Source organism: Lissotriton helveticus, assembly GCF_964261635.1.
Source record: "Lissotriton helveticus chromosome 1_1 unlocalized genomic scaffold, aLisHel1.1 SUPER_1_unloc_6, whole genome shotgun sequence".
Taxonomy (NCBI): domain Eukaryota; kingdom Metazoa; phylum Chordata; class Amphibia; order Caudata; family Salamandridae; genus Lissotriton; species Lissotriton helveticus.
In genome coordinates this window covers 896,268-909,759 of record NW_027611703.1, presented here as the reverse complement: position 1 = coordinate 909,759, position 13,492 = coordinate 896,268, and the positions used below count along the sequence as shown (strand labels likewise).

Sequence of the window (13,492 nt, the reverse complement as noted above, 5' to 3'; positions counted from 1 at the left end):
TGTGGTCACTTGGTTATTTGAGGGCTATGCTGTATATGGTCACTCATTGGTTATTTTGTTTTGGTGTCGGTGATTGTTTCACCAAAGAGTTGTTACACAACTGGTGTTGTGTGTGAGTGTCTCTAGAAGTTAGGCGACTCATTACTCATGTTTGTGGGGGCTATGTGGTATATGGTCTGGGTGTTGATGTTAATTTAGCAAGAGTTGTTACACAACTTCCGTTGTGTGTTAGTGTTTCTGGATGTTTGGCGACTCATTACTCATGTTTGTGGGGGCTATGTGGTATATGGTCACCCTTTGGTTGTGTTTGTTCCCAATGGTTCTTGCGTGTGAGTTGGCGTCAGGTTGTTGAGCCACTCATTAGCACAAGTTGTTTGCCGCATATGTCCAGTTTGGGTTTGTTGTGTGCACGTGGTTTCCTGGCTACGTTGTACTTGTTGTGTGCATGCTGAGGTATGCTTGGGTGTGTGTGTGGTTTCCCGTAGTATGGATGAGTTGTTGCGTTAAGTTTGTTCCTTTGTGTCTTGCTTGTTATACTGGTCTGGCCAACTTGTATAATTAGTTGCATAAGGATGTAGGATGAAGATAGTTGTTCATTTCAGGAAGTAATGCGCTGCGGGATGTGTTAAAATGTATTGTATGTGTTGTTAATTTATACTTTGGTACATTGTTTTAATATCTTTGACTTTGTGTACTAGAGTGCATCTTATTGACAACCGTTTTATTGCTTTATGCAATTGTACCCATAACGAAGGGAGATATGTTGTAACTTGTGTTTCCCTGCTGCTCAGCTTGTATGTATGATGTGTGGAATGTTAGATGATTGGAATGTTGATGTGCTGTGAATGTCAGTTGAGTGAGGGCTCAGCAGCAGGACAGCTGCTCCTGATGGGGTTTTCCTTTATATCTTAACTAACTAACTTAAATAAAGGAACTTGAACTATCTTACATGAAGTATCCATCTTCTCATTGAGTACAACAAAAATCAAAACAATTACACCACTTGTAGGTGGTGGGAATAAAGAAAAAGCAGCAATATTGATCTATTAAAAAAATTCAGGATAAACAGTTTGAAATTATCTCACAATAGAATGATACATCGACTTTCAGTGCCAACTAGTTCTCACAAGGAAATGCTGTCTGTAGACTGCTGTTTTGGGGAAAAAGTATGCCACAGAGTAATCGCAGGCACATCTGTGAAGTATAAATAGTCCAGTAATCATGATCGATACAAGACTTTGATTGCCAACGTGCTGCACTCCAAAGAGTAGGCAGTCGAAGCAGTTACAAATGGAGGCTGCATAGATTGAGAAAGAGAGAATCTACTAACTAGCCTATGGCTTAACTGGAAGATCCTATTATAAATTGATATCTTTGAGTGTAGCGGTAAGGGCTGAGGAGCACATTGGGTGTCAGTGAGTACCCGTAAGTGGATAGGATCACTCATCAGTGAGGCAGTAAAGCCAGAGTCTCAGAAATTGCAGACCACTGCCATTGATCACATGTGAGCTTTAATTGCGACAGTGCCCTGTCCCTCAAGGCCAACTAGCCCTCCTGTTACCTCCAGTAAGTCCCATACAGCTGGATTGCTGAGAGTGTTCAAAGCCATGCCACCTTTTTACACCATTCTGCAAACGCGACTACTGGCACACTGCTGCTCAGGGGATGAAGTTCACTTTAGTCCTGAGGGCCCCAGGACACAACAGAACCTCATTGCCCCATCAGCAATGCGCCTCAAGGCGCGTTTGCAAAGTGGTGTAAAAAAAGACGTGGCCTCGGACCACCTCTCAGCAATCCCACTGTGTGGTGCTTGCTGGAGGTACCTGGTGGGCTATTTGGCCCCTAAGGACCCATAAGATGCGAGGGGACTTCATCCCCCAACCCAAAACACGCCAGAAGGCGTGTTTTCAAGTGGTGCAAGAAGGGTGCGGGGCCTCCGACGAGATCCAGCTTCGGTTTTCTTTTTCGTTTTTTAGAAGGGGGCTGTGAGGCCCGCCTTCTATTAACATTTTTTGGGCCCTGGGGATCTCATCTCCCAGGGTCTGAGCATTTAAAAAAACAGGAAGGGGGCCGTGTGGGCTCGCTTCCCTGGGCCACTATTGGCCCCGGGGACCCCATCCCCCGGGGCCTGTCCTTGTTTTATTTATTTATTTGCAGGGAGAGGGTCCCCTGGGTCACTTGTGACCCCGGGGACCCAATCCCCCAGGACCTGGCCTTGTGTAAAAAAAATAAAAATTGCCGAGAGGGGGGCAGCGTGGCCTCACTCCCCTGGGCCACCTCTAGCCCCGGGGACCACATCCCCCAGGGCTGCCCTTCCATTAAAAAAAAATCTAAACTAAAGGAGAGGGGGCTTTGTGGCCCCCCCCTCCCGTGCCATTTCTGGCCCCAGGGACCCCATCCCCAGGGGCTGACCCTTAATTTGGAGGGAGCCCCAATGCCCCCACGGTCCCTGCCGGCTCCTCGCCTCCTGCGGGAGCCATAATTGCTTTTGGGCAAGGGGAGCTGCTAACATGCAGCTCCCCTTGCCGAAAAGCAATTCTTCTTTGCTTCTTGGAAGCGAGAGCAGGTTTCCTGCTCTCGCTTCCAAGAAGCAAAGCAGAGTTTGCTATGGCATAGCGGGAGACATTGCAGCTGGCTCTAGGGGTTGATGGTCCCCAGGCCATCAAGGGCTCTAGAATGGGGGCTGCGCGGCCCCCCAAAGCCCCTTGGAGGTGGCGGTCCCCGGGGCCCAGGGTGTCAAGAATTCACCCACCTGTACTCCGGTTTGTTCCTTCCTTGATGCTGCTATTACCAAACTCCCTCTGAACTCCATCAGAGAGGCAAGGATAGTAAATGTAAATGTAAATGTATTGCGACTTATATAGCGCACGTATCACCCGAAGGCATCAAGGCGCTTGCTTAGGGAACCCGTCCTGGTATTCCCCTGTGAGATACCCCGGCAGGGTATCCACAAGGTGAAAGCCAGGCATCCCGCCGCGAGGGGCCGTAGTGGAGATTAAGCAAGCTATTGCCCAGAGTCGCAGAGTGTGACCCCGTAAGTTGAGTAGGCACCGGAGCGAGAATTGTCGAGTCCGTGGAATTTTTGAGCCCGAGACCCACCGAGGCGGGGAGTCGAACCCTGGTCCACGGCCGATCTCAGCTTCCGGGTCTGCCGCCTCTAACCACTGAGCCACGCTTCTCCACTAATATTCTAGTATTCACTTGCCGCCCTGATCGAACCCCAGGGGAGGGGGGGGAAATAGGGACGAGAGAAAAGAGAAGACACACTGGATTCTTGTAGACCGACTGGACAATTCAGTTGTGTAGAATGTCTCTCGAGAAAGGCAAAGTGTTACTGGGCTTCAGTTTTCAGCTCGTGTATAATCTGATAAATGTACCCGATTAATCTGAACACCCTAAATCACTACTTAGGTCAAACATCTCCTTTGGAAATCTTAATTACCCTTGACCATTTCTCAAAAGGAATCTTGAAACTAAAAGAAAGAATAAACAAAAAAAAACACTACAGGTGCACTAATAATCTGTGTGCTCAAATTATCAAGAGTTACTGATTTCCTTTACAATATTTGCTCTGTAATTTCACATTAAATATATATAAATGATAATAACAATCAAGCTCTCTGTTCCCTTTCAGTCTTCTAATCAGACTCAAGGTATTTACACAAATGTCCGTTTTACTTTAACAGTCTTCACTTACTCAATGTCCTTAAAGTCCTTGGATTGTTTCAGGAAGAGTTTCAAAACGTTCTCTTGATTTATAGAAGGTCAAGAGGTCTGCCACAGTTCTGATAAAGTTTAAATTCTTACTGGTATGTGTTCAAGCATGCTAACGCTTTACCATTCAGAGCGTGGTGTTGCTTGGCAACCCTTTGTTGAATCTCTTTTCTTTTATCTTTTGCAGGAAATCGGAAACCGTGCTGGGAGAGGATTTGGAGCCAGAAATTCAGAAACAGGAAGGAACGTCTTAAATGTGCTCCGAACAGCAAGAACACAGCCGAAGACTCTGAGTGAAGACAGGGAAGGAAGCAGGGTGGAGCACTGAAAAGCTTCGGATGATCTGCCACCCAGGTCCGGAGTCAGGTGAGTGTTTAGGCACGAAGCGAAGCATCGGGAACCAAGTTGGTGGAGTTTAAATAGCTTTGGGTCTCATGTTTTCTCACGTGTGCATGTGAAGGTGATTTGGGCCTTAGATCTTTCCCAAGTAATTCACGTGTACATGCCAAGACCGTTTACACATGCTGGAAATGCCTCCGGCCCCCCCCCAGGTCTTCGTATGTGACAGGGTTTTTCCAAATGCAAGGCATGGAAAGATCTGACCAATCTTGGAGTATGTACATGTGTTTCTGGTTCCCAGGATCTTTCTGACACATTATAACCCTTCCAGCCAATTAAATACTGTAATCGACCATGTATATGTTTTGCATCTATAATGCGATTTACTTCATATGCAATATTGTCTCCAACTACAACAGGTGGAGGAGGGTTGTCTTTTCGTGTGGAGGGATCATGTGGTTTGAGCAAAGATACATGAAAAACTAGGTGGATGGCATATTCCGAGGGCAAAGTTGATCTCATTGAAACTGGATTCAAAATGTTATTTATGGGAAAGGGGCCAATTAACCTAAGTTTTAGTTTCTTGGGGCCTTCAAACTGGATATTTCTGGTTGATAACCAGATGAGAGCCCCTACTTTATAGGGTGGTGCTGGTGTTTTGTGTTTATCGACTGATAATAGTAAAACCTTTAAATTTTTGACTCAATCATTTGGCAGGAACATAACTTAGTACCATTAAAATAGTTGTGATGGGACACATTCATGTGGGGTTAGGACTGGTTCGACCAAAGTGCTTACTGACTCAGAGGAGTATGGAGTTGACCACCTTGCCTGGTCTGGTGTGGAACCAAGCCATTGATGCTTTGCTGCAGGCTCATTTGCCCTGATAGCTGGTCAACAGTTTGAGGAGGAGGAGGTGAAGAGCTGGCTAAGTGTGCCCTGAGGCTGGCATTTCAGTACATCCCTGAGAAGTGAGCTTTGAGTCATGTAGTGTTCCTCTTATACCACGTGCAATTCACCCTCCAAAGACTGAATAATTCCTGGGTGTGAAGGGTGGCTGATTCTGATAGAGTGCTTGATAGTTTTCCAGAAACTCATGTTCTTGAATGTTCATGTGTGTCTATTTTTTTTCTCTACGATTTGACTTTTTCCAAAATTGTAAAAATAATTTGTACCACAAAGTAATTTGCTTAAAGTAGAATTATTCTTAGAGAAGAAGAATTCTTTGAATTGCTTCCAAGAGACAATATTTTAACTTGTCCTTAAACCAAAACAGTTTATATATTCTGCTATGAAATGATCTCGACCCTTTCTCCTGTATTTAAGAGCCATTTTTCATGAAATGTCATTCAGTGATTCATTCGGTAGCATTGCCAATGTCAAACTATATGCTTTGAATATAACCATTGCCTTTACAAATGCGTACGGTACAAATGCTCATTTTTCGTGTGCAGCCATTTCAAGTGCATTTTATGTATTTTTTGTGGGATTGTAAACAAATGCCTTAGATATGTTTTAAATGCTTATAATTTAGTAATGTTGAACATATTAAAGTGGAGTGGGTGTTGTATAGCATTTTAGGACCCTAGTGTAATTTTCCCGATTTATGCCCATATATAGGTATAAATCACCTTGTCCTTATATAGGCATAGAAATCATAACCATATTTAGACTTAGTCCATGCAGTCCAAATAAGGCATGGCTAGTTCCACTAATTCCAAAAATCCACAACGATTTCTTGGAAAAACTCGCCTTCAGCAGTCAGGGACTTCCCCTTGCTTGAAAATTGATTTGTCCAAGAACTCATGGAGTTTTCAAAGAACTGCGAGTCTTTGATGACGTTATTATGTCCAACCTTACGTCAAACACGGCATCCTTCATGGTGTAAATATGCCCACACTTGCCCTAGCAAACACACAGTGGTTTGGAGCAGTTCGACTATCTACCTACCCAACACAGCTCGCAGCAGCAAGTGCCGAAGGAAGCCAACCCTCCAGCAGATGCACTGAGAGAGACCCTGTCTTTTCTCTTGCCGAGAAATCCAGCTCCAGTGTTTCCAAACTCCCCTTGCGGGGTGTTGGGAAATCGAGTCCTGAAACCGAGAGATACCAGACTTCCTTCATTTTAAACCAAGGTATGGAGCTGATTAGACCCTAAGAGAAATCTTGGATAGATTCTTGGCAAAGAATACTAAACCTATGCTACACCTCACTTACTTCTTCCCCTGTACTAGACCTAGGTTAAGTACATTGGGGTAGGCGTATTTTAGAAGCACCAGTTGAGTACTTTTTTAGTATTTATTATTTATGTATGTATTCTGTGGCTTAGAAACCATATCATGCTTTTACAGTATTATTTCATGATACTCTTCTTGCTGTACGCATTATACTTTACAACCAGTATTACGATTGTAGCAGTTCATTTCTTCTGCATGAGAAAGAAGACTGTTCAATAAATACCTTTTATTGAAAACGTCCATCTCTCTATTTCTCTGCACCTCTGGGGAAACGAAGCATGCACGACTGACTGAGTGAAATATCTATCTATTGTTTCACGACTCTAGAGATACGTTTATCTTGGGGAAACAAAGTTGTCATGTTTATGCGGTTGTCAGAAACGAATCCCTACTTGTGAATTCGAGAAAGTTTCTAGTGACCTCTGAGCCAGCTGGCACTCACAATTAAGTCTAATATATTCGATAGAGACCTAGTCGACCTAAGTCCTACGTCAATTCTATAGTTTAAATTATTCCAATGCGCAGAGCCTATTGGGAATATAGGAACTACACTACATTGCGCCCAACGTTTGGTAAGGCACTAATTTAACGCTAGATACTAGAGTAACTCAGCCATGCTTTTCACAGAGACCCCTTTTTTCACGTAAAATACTCCAATAGTCGTCTGGAGTGGGTGAAAGGATAAAATATACGCAATAACTGAGTATGACGAAAAATCCTATGTATTAGTTTTTGGTTTGTTCAATGTTGAAGGATACAGTGTTCCAAAAATATTGTGCACCTTATCTTTGTTTCCTTGAAACTTGCTTTGCAAACTTTCGGTCAACAAGATGAGTGACAACGAAAGGGCTAGAGCTGCAGTAAATGCAGGCCAACCGATTTTAGATACTACAGGCTTTACTGAAGCCGACCCGGATGCCATAATCATCCTGGTAAATGTAAAGAAAGCCATCACTATAAAGCTTATAACAAATGGTGTATCATCAAGAGGTGGTAAGGTAATATTTGTTATAGAGGCACATGAATATCTGCAGACAGAGGTATTCTGTTCACGGTTTCTGTTTCCCACAGCAAATCCAGAAACACATGAGTTCCACTACTACAAAGTAGAGGAACCACCAGTGGAATACATTCCTTTCGAGGATATTGAAATTCCATTAACATGCCAAGAGCATCAGCTCTGGTTTAAAGGCGCCCTACAACATCAAAATCACATTACCAGGCTCGGTCCACTAGGTAGACCAGGAGCAACTTGGCCGGTACTAGCCAGCTATACACCACATCCTTACATTGAAAAAATGACAGGCCCAGAACTATTAGTTCAGCTACAACAGTTAATCAAAATATATAGACAATTTGTTCAATATGTCATGCAGACTTTAACAGTCCAACCTGCTATAAGGATTCCACAGCACATCCCACACCAGGGGAACACAAACAAAATGACACCACAGACTATACAATCAGTCATTGGTAAAATACCCACAAAAAGGGAACAAATTCCATTCTGGTTAGCTCAAAGAATTACTCAAATTGAGGCAGTATTTCCCGATAGTACACCTCATGAGAAACACAGGATTCTAACAATCTGTTTACCAATGGGGATAGCACAATACCTGGAGGACTGGGACACTTGGGGTACAGTCTTTGCTGCAATCTACACAAAAACACATGCCGTTCCGTCCATGGCAGTGATACCAGACGTCCTGATGTGGAAAAGTAAATTTTGCCATGTTGTATGTGCCTACGTGTTCCCCATCCTATGCTATATGTGCATGATCGATATGCATATGTATTCCCCTATGATCGATTAAAGACGCAATCATAGTTGTGTCCAACTCTAGTATGCCAGTTTCCAGTTCTCGTGTAAGCAACGAGTATTAGGCCTATGTTGCCACGTTTCACAGTGTGCACGTTAATTCATTGAATTGTCCCCGTTTCTAGGCCTCAAAAGGGGCCCGGACACCAGATTCAAGCTCCAGTCTCCTGAACCCACTCCGAGGAGCGATGCAGCCCCCACCTGCATCCCTGACCCTTCACTTACTTCCTACCGCGCAGTGCCCGGCCCGGCCCGGCCTGGCTCTGCCCGCCTGTCTGCCAAGAGTATGTTATGCTTCTAGTTATCAGTCCAGCCCTCCTTCTCTGCATTCCTAAGCTACTGAACCGCATCAACAGTTTCGGCTATGGTCTAGTCTTTCTGTCTCCATGCAAGAGAAATACTGTATTAATGTTCATAGAATATTCCTAGCACACGCAATACATGTAGAATAGATGCACGCACCAGCCTTAGTGTCAAGTAGCCTTTGCCCTGATAACTTTTGGATTCTATCAACATGTACTCCAAACACCAGATACCAGATATGCTATAGGTACATGTCGTCCTGACACCGTAGACTTTAGTCTCCTCTTCTAGCGCAGAAGTCATAGCCCCAGTTCTCCCTGGTAACACGTCATTGCTCGTTTTGCGCGCACCACTAGGTTAAAGGTCCCAGCTGCTCCATGTTTCCGCCCCATTCATGACACTTCTGTGACGTTCACATCACATGTCTCAATGCACGCCCTGTACACGCCTTCTTTCTCCACCCATGCCTTCTTATCTTACGTTGGTCATAAGCTACGCCTACTGTATGCAATGTAATGTAATGTATTACTATATATATGCTGCACTGTCGATGAAATGGTGCAGCTGCCTTCCTTCTTATTTTATTTCAGGCTGTCCCGTTCCAGTCCCTTCCTTTTTGCCTGAATAAATCCTTTTGACTCGGACACATCGGATCCTGCCTCTTATTTATTGAGCTATCTGTTATTGTTAGTGTAATTCAAAAATAGTCCCGGTATTATTTATTTATATACCACATAATGGCGCCCGAATAGGGATGAGCCCCTTCCTCACGCGCTGGCGATGCCACGCAGGCCCCCTGACCCTCTGCAGCCGTGACGGAACTCTACTGCGCACCGGCAGATATTTCTGCTTCAAGTCTCCCTCAGGCCCACGGAGGAGACGGAAACTGCGGTCCGACATCCAGACGAAGCGGTGTGGAATGCGGTTCGTCCCGACCAGAGCCCAAGCCGAGAGAGCAAGGTCCGAAGTATCCGGAGGCCCACCTGTAACCGAAGTTTCCGAAGTTTGTAGTCCGACGTCGTAGCAGTCCAGTCCAGTCCGAGGCCTTCCAGTTTCTGCTTCCCGGTGAGTACCGTCGCAGGGGAAGTATCTAGACAGGACCATTAGTGTGGTCCTGGTCCGATGGGTTTGGGTACGCAGATCGAGTACGAAGTATTCACCTAGGTGGATGCGGGTCCTGACTTGTCTCTTTATGGGACCGGTATGTTCTGTACTGTTTTAGCAGTGCATCCAGTAATTCTAGTAAGTTTCGTTTTCGAGAAATTCATGTGTTCTGTTTTCAGTGTATCAGGTAGTATTTCTGTTCGAACTGTTATTCATGTATTTTTATGTCGTGGTATGAGAGTTTTGTTCGCTATATTATTACTGTGATTATTGTGTATTGTGTTTCAAGTGTATTAGTGAAATGCCTCTGTTCTCGAAGTTACGTCAGTTAAAGACCAGAAAAGGGTTACTCGAAGAAGCAGTTCCTGTCCCTCCTAGGGACAGTCCAGGACATTTTATGTATCACAAGCATGGCTTAGATGCCATAATATATCTAGACTTATGGGTGGACTATACTAAGGAACTAGAAGAGAAATATAGATGGCCCGTATCAGGTACATGGGATGCCGAGTGCATCATGCGAGTAGAAGAAGCATTATGGAAAAAGAAAGCCAGACAGTCCCAGAAAGATGCCATCGAGTTATGGCGCAAAGAATCTCATAAAAGAACCGAAAAAGAATTCAGAAAAACAGAATTAAGTAGGGAATCCGCAGAAAAAGCCCAAGAAAGGGAATTAATCGAAGAAGGTGAACGAGTTAGAGCAGAAGAGTCAGACAGACAGAGAAATGCCCTTATTAAGGGTATGTATCCTCTTCTTGCCGAGGGCTTGCCAAAAGCAACCCCGGAAGCACCCTGTAAATTCCCGCCGCCATTGATCCCGACTAAGCTACGTCATAAACCGACCGCAGCTGATATTTTTCTTTCGTCCTATTTGGACGATACCGTCCCAGAATATGCAAATCCTATTCCGCCTGCTCCTGTTAATAATGTAATTCCTGCTCCTCCAGCCGTTGGTCCCGTGGGTCCAGTTAATGTTACAGCACCTGTTACTGCACCCCCGGCCCAGCCCACAGTACATGTACCCGCTTTGCCAGTCGCTCTACCAGCACGTACAGTATACACCGATGATTCTAGTTTAGGAGCCGCGGGGGGAAGTTCTCCTCGTACCCCGCCTCAACCAAGACGTATGACACTACATGAACTAGCGTTACAGCGTACACCAAAAGTGACTACATACGCAGATATCAAGCGAGCACTTACTGAATGTCGTTATGATCCAGTTCCAGGCGATGGTCATATGGTCATATATTCATTACGTTTAAGAAGGGTTGCCGGCTATTTGGACACCCTGCCCGATATGGGAGAACATCTAGACAGAATATATCGTTTTATCCGTACAGGAGTGAATCCAGAAAGTATTCACGAAGCCATGGTTCAAAGAAAGGTCGAGACTCAGCTCATGATTTTAAAGTTTTTGATTAACTGTTTAATAAGAGAGCAAGATTATCCAGAAAAAGATCAAGAAGAAATGAAAGTCCTGACCAGGTGGAGTGACAATATAGCCGAGGGAAAACACAAGACACAAAATTGTATAGAGAGTATGTACAAGAAAATTCGTAGGGAAATCATAACGATACACGAGAAACGAGAAGCAAAACAAGCAACCGAGAAAGAAGATGACTCTTCTACAGAAGAGGTAGACAACGAGAATCCCGGCAGAATAGCGTATGTAGGTAGAACTAGACTTTCAGACCGACATTCACGCCTAGATTACAAGAAAGCTGTTCCTCCTCCAGCACCAGAACAGTGTTCTCTTGAGCAAGTATTCCAAGCTACCGATCGCATTTGAAATTACGAATAGGTTATAGTGAGCTTAGTACCATGCATGAACAAGAACTAGCCCAATCAGCAGTCCGGTGGACTACTGATTCTACCACTTTTCCAGACGAAGTAGTGGCCCAAATGTTTCTGAAACTGCCCCCAGCCGAGCAGCGACTGGTGGGTATGTATATGATCCAACACCTCATTACACTGTATGAGGAACAACATTCTGATCCAGGTCCTTTACATGATATATTGAACGAGTTACTCCAGTACAGATGGAAAGGTCTAGGTACCGATTTAATTAGTGTCATTCTAGAACAGTGCCACAAATACCGAACGTTTCTGAATCCACATTTTGTTCACGTCTCACCCCCAGAAAGTAAATCATTCTACATAGACAGACAGAATCCGTTACGAGAAGTACATCCAGTCAAGAAAGAGGGCGGTGGTCTAGAACGGGTATTTGTTTACACCCCTATCACAAAGATGGAACTCTTAGAAATGAAGAAGTTAATTCCCTGTCATGACAAAGATCCAGCAGGGTTCCACCGTGAATTAAAAGACATGCTCCGTATGGGAGAATACACGTATCCTGATATCATTAAAATGTTAAAGGTCCTGTTGCCTGCGGGCATATATGAAAAACTAAAAGAAAAAGAATGGGAGGAGGGAGAGAAAAAGATAGATTGGACAGCTTTAGAAGCTGAAGATAATTCACGAGTACCAGGTACCGGTCTTGGGGATAAAGCTAAAGAATTGCCCGAGTTATTGATACAAGTTTTGCCAAGATTACTAGCCACGAAAAAGGAAGATTGGGATGCGATCTCAGCCTGTAAACAGAAACAAGACGAAGATACTAGTGATTTCTATTCTAGGTTTGAAAAATGTTTTATTATTAATAGTGGTCTGAAAACAAGTAGTGAATCATACCCTCATCTTTTTGTTACTAAACTAGTCGAGAATTCAAGTCCACAAGTTAAAAATCGAGTACTGAAAGTCGAAAGTACCTGGCAAGCTAATACCCCGTCACAGATGCTCCAAATGCTCCAGTACCACCAGAACAGAATCAGGGAAGAGCAGGAACACGAAAGGAGACGTATGAAAGACACGAAAATGAAAGTACTAGTTGCACAATCAGTTCCACAAGACAGTCAGAAGAGGGGTCCGAATCAAGCCAGTCATCCTGCAGCTCCCGTTAAAGGGACATGCAATTACTGTAAACAGCCAGGTCATTTTATAAACGAATGTGCAGTTCTGAAACACAACATAGCTACTGGTAAAACTAAAGAAAGACCACGTCCGCCGAGACAAGAACAAGTTTCACAGACTTCCCAGCCACCACAGAATGCACAACAGACAGTTACAGCACCGCAGCCTATCGCTGCAACACAACATGTTACCCAGCAGATGTACCAGTATGCACAGTCGGAGTACCCAGATTATCAGCCATATTCATGAAACAGCCTAGAGAGGGAGGTAGGCTTGCCTCTCATCGAGATACCTGTAGATCAAGAGGGTCCCTATGTACACAGTCAAGTATTGGGGAAAGACAGAAAGTTTCTGATTGATACAGGGGCAAGTAGGACTACCATCAGTCATGACGAGGTTCCAGGGGCTCCGCTCTCAGGCTCTAGAAATGTTTCCCTTGGTTTTTCAGGAAAGCCCATTGTTAATGAAATATCGAAACCAGTTACTCTAGAAGTTGGTCCATTGTCCCGAACTACAGATCTGTTACTAACGAAATCTTGCCCAGAAAATTTGTTAGGCATTAAGACATTGAAAGAATTAGGAGCAGTCATATGCTGCTCCCCAGAAGGGGTCCGTCTGTTTCTCCGCGATTTCAAAGGTCATTATGTATTACGTGATTTTGATCCAAGATTATTGAATGTACCACAGCATTTATGGGCGCAAGGTCCAACTGATGTAGGTTGTATGCATATCACACCCCACCGTGTGACTCTGAAGCAAGGTGTTGTTTTACCACGAATCCGACAGTACAAATTGCCACCTGAGGCTGTTGCAGCCTTATCCAAAATTATTGACGAGCTTATTGTTCAAGGAGTGGTTGTAGAAACTGACTCCAATGTATGTAATTCTCCCATCATTCCAGTCCTGAAACGTACTGATCCAAATGCACCTCCAGTATATCGATTAGTGATTGACCTTCGAGAACTTAATAAATGTATTGTACCACAGTACCCAGTGGTCCCAGA

At 44.3% G+C, this 13,492-nt stretch overlaps 1 protein-coding gene across 2 annotated transcripts in view; it reads left to right on the top strand.

Moving 5' to 3' along the window:
- LOC144806291 (uncharacterized) overlaps positions 1 to 13,492 on the top strand; it is a 50,323-nt gene that overhangs the window by 13,962 nt on the left and 22,869 nt on the right. For both annotated transcript variants that reach the window (XM_078672682.1, XM_078672683.1), the window contains exon 3: positions 3,902 to 4,080. The gene's annotated coding sequence lies outside the window, so the exon portion shown is untranslated. The remainder of the gene's footprint in view (positions 1 to 3,901; positions 4,081 to 13,492) is intronic.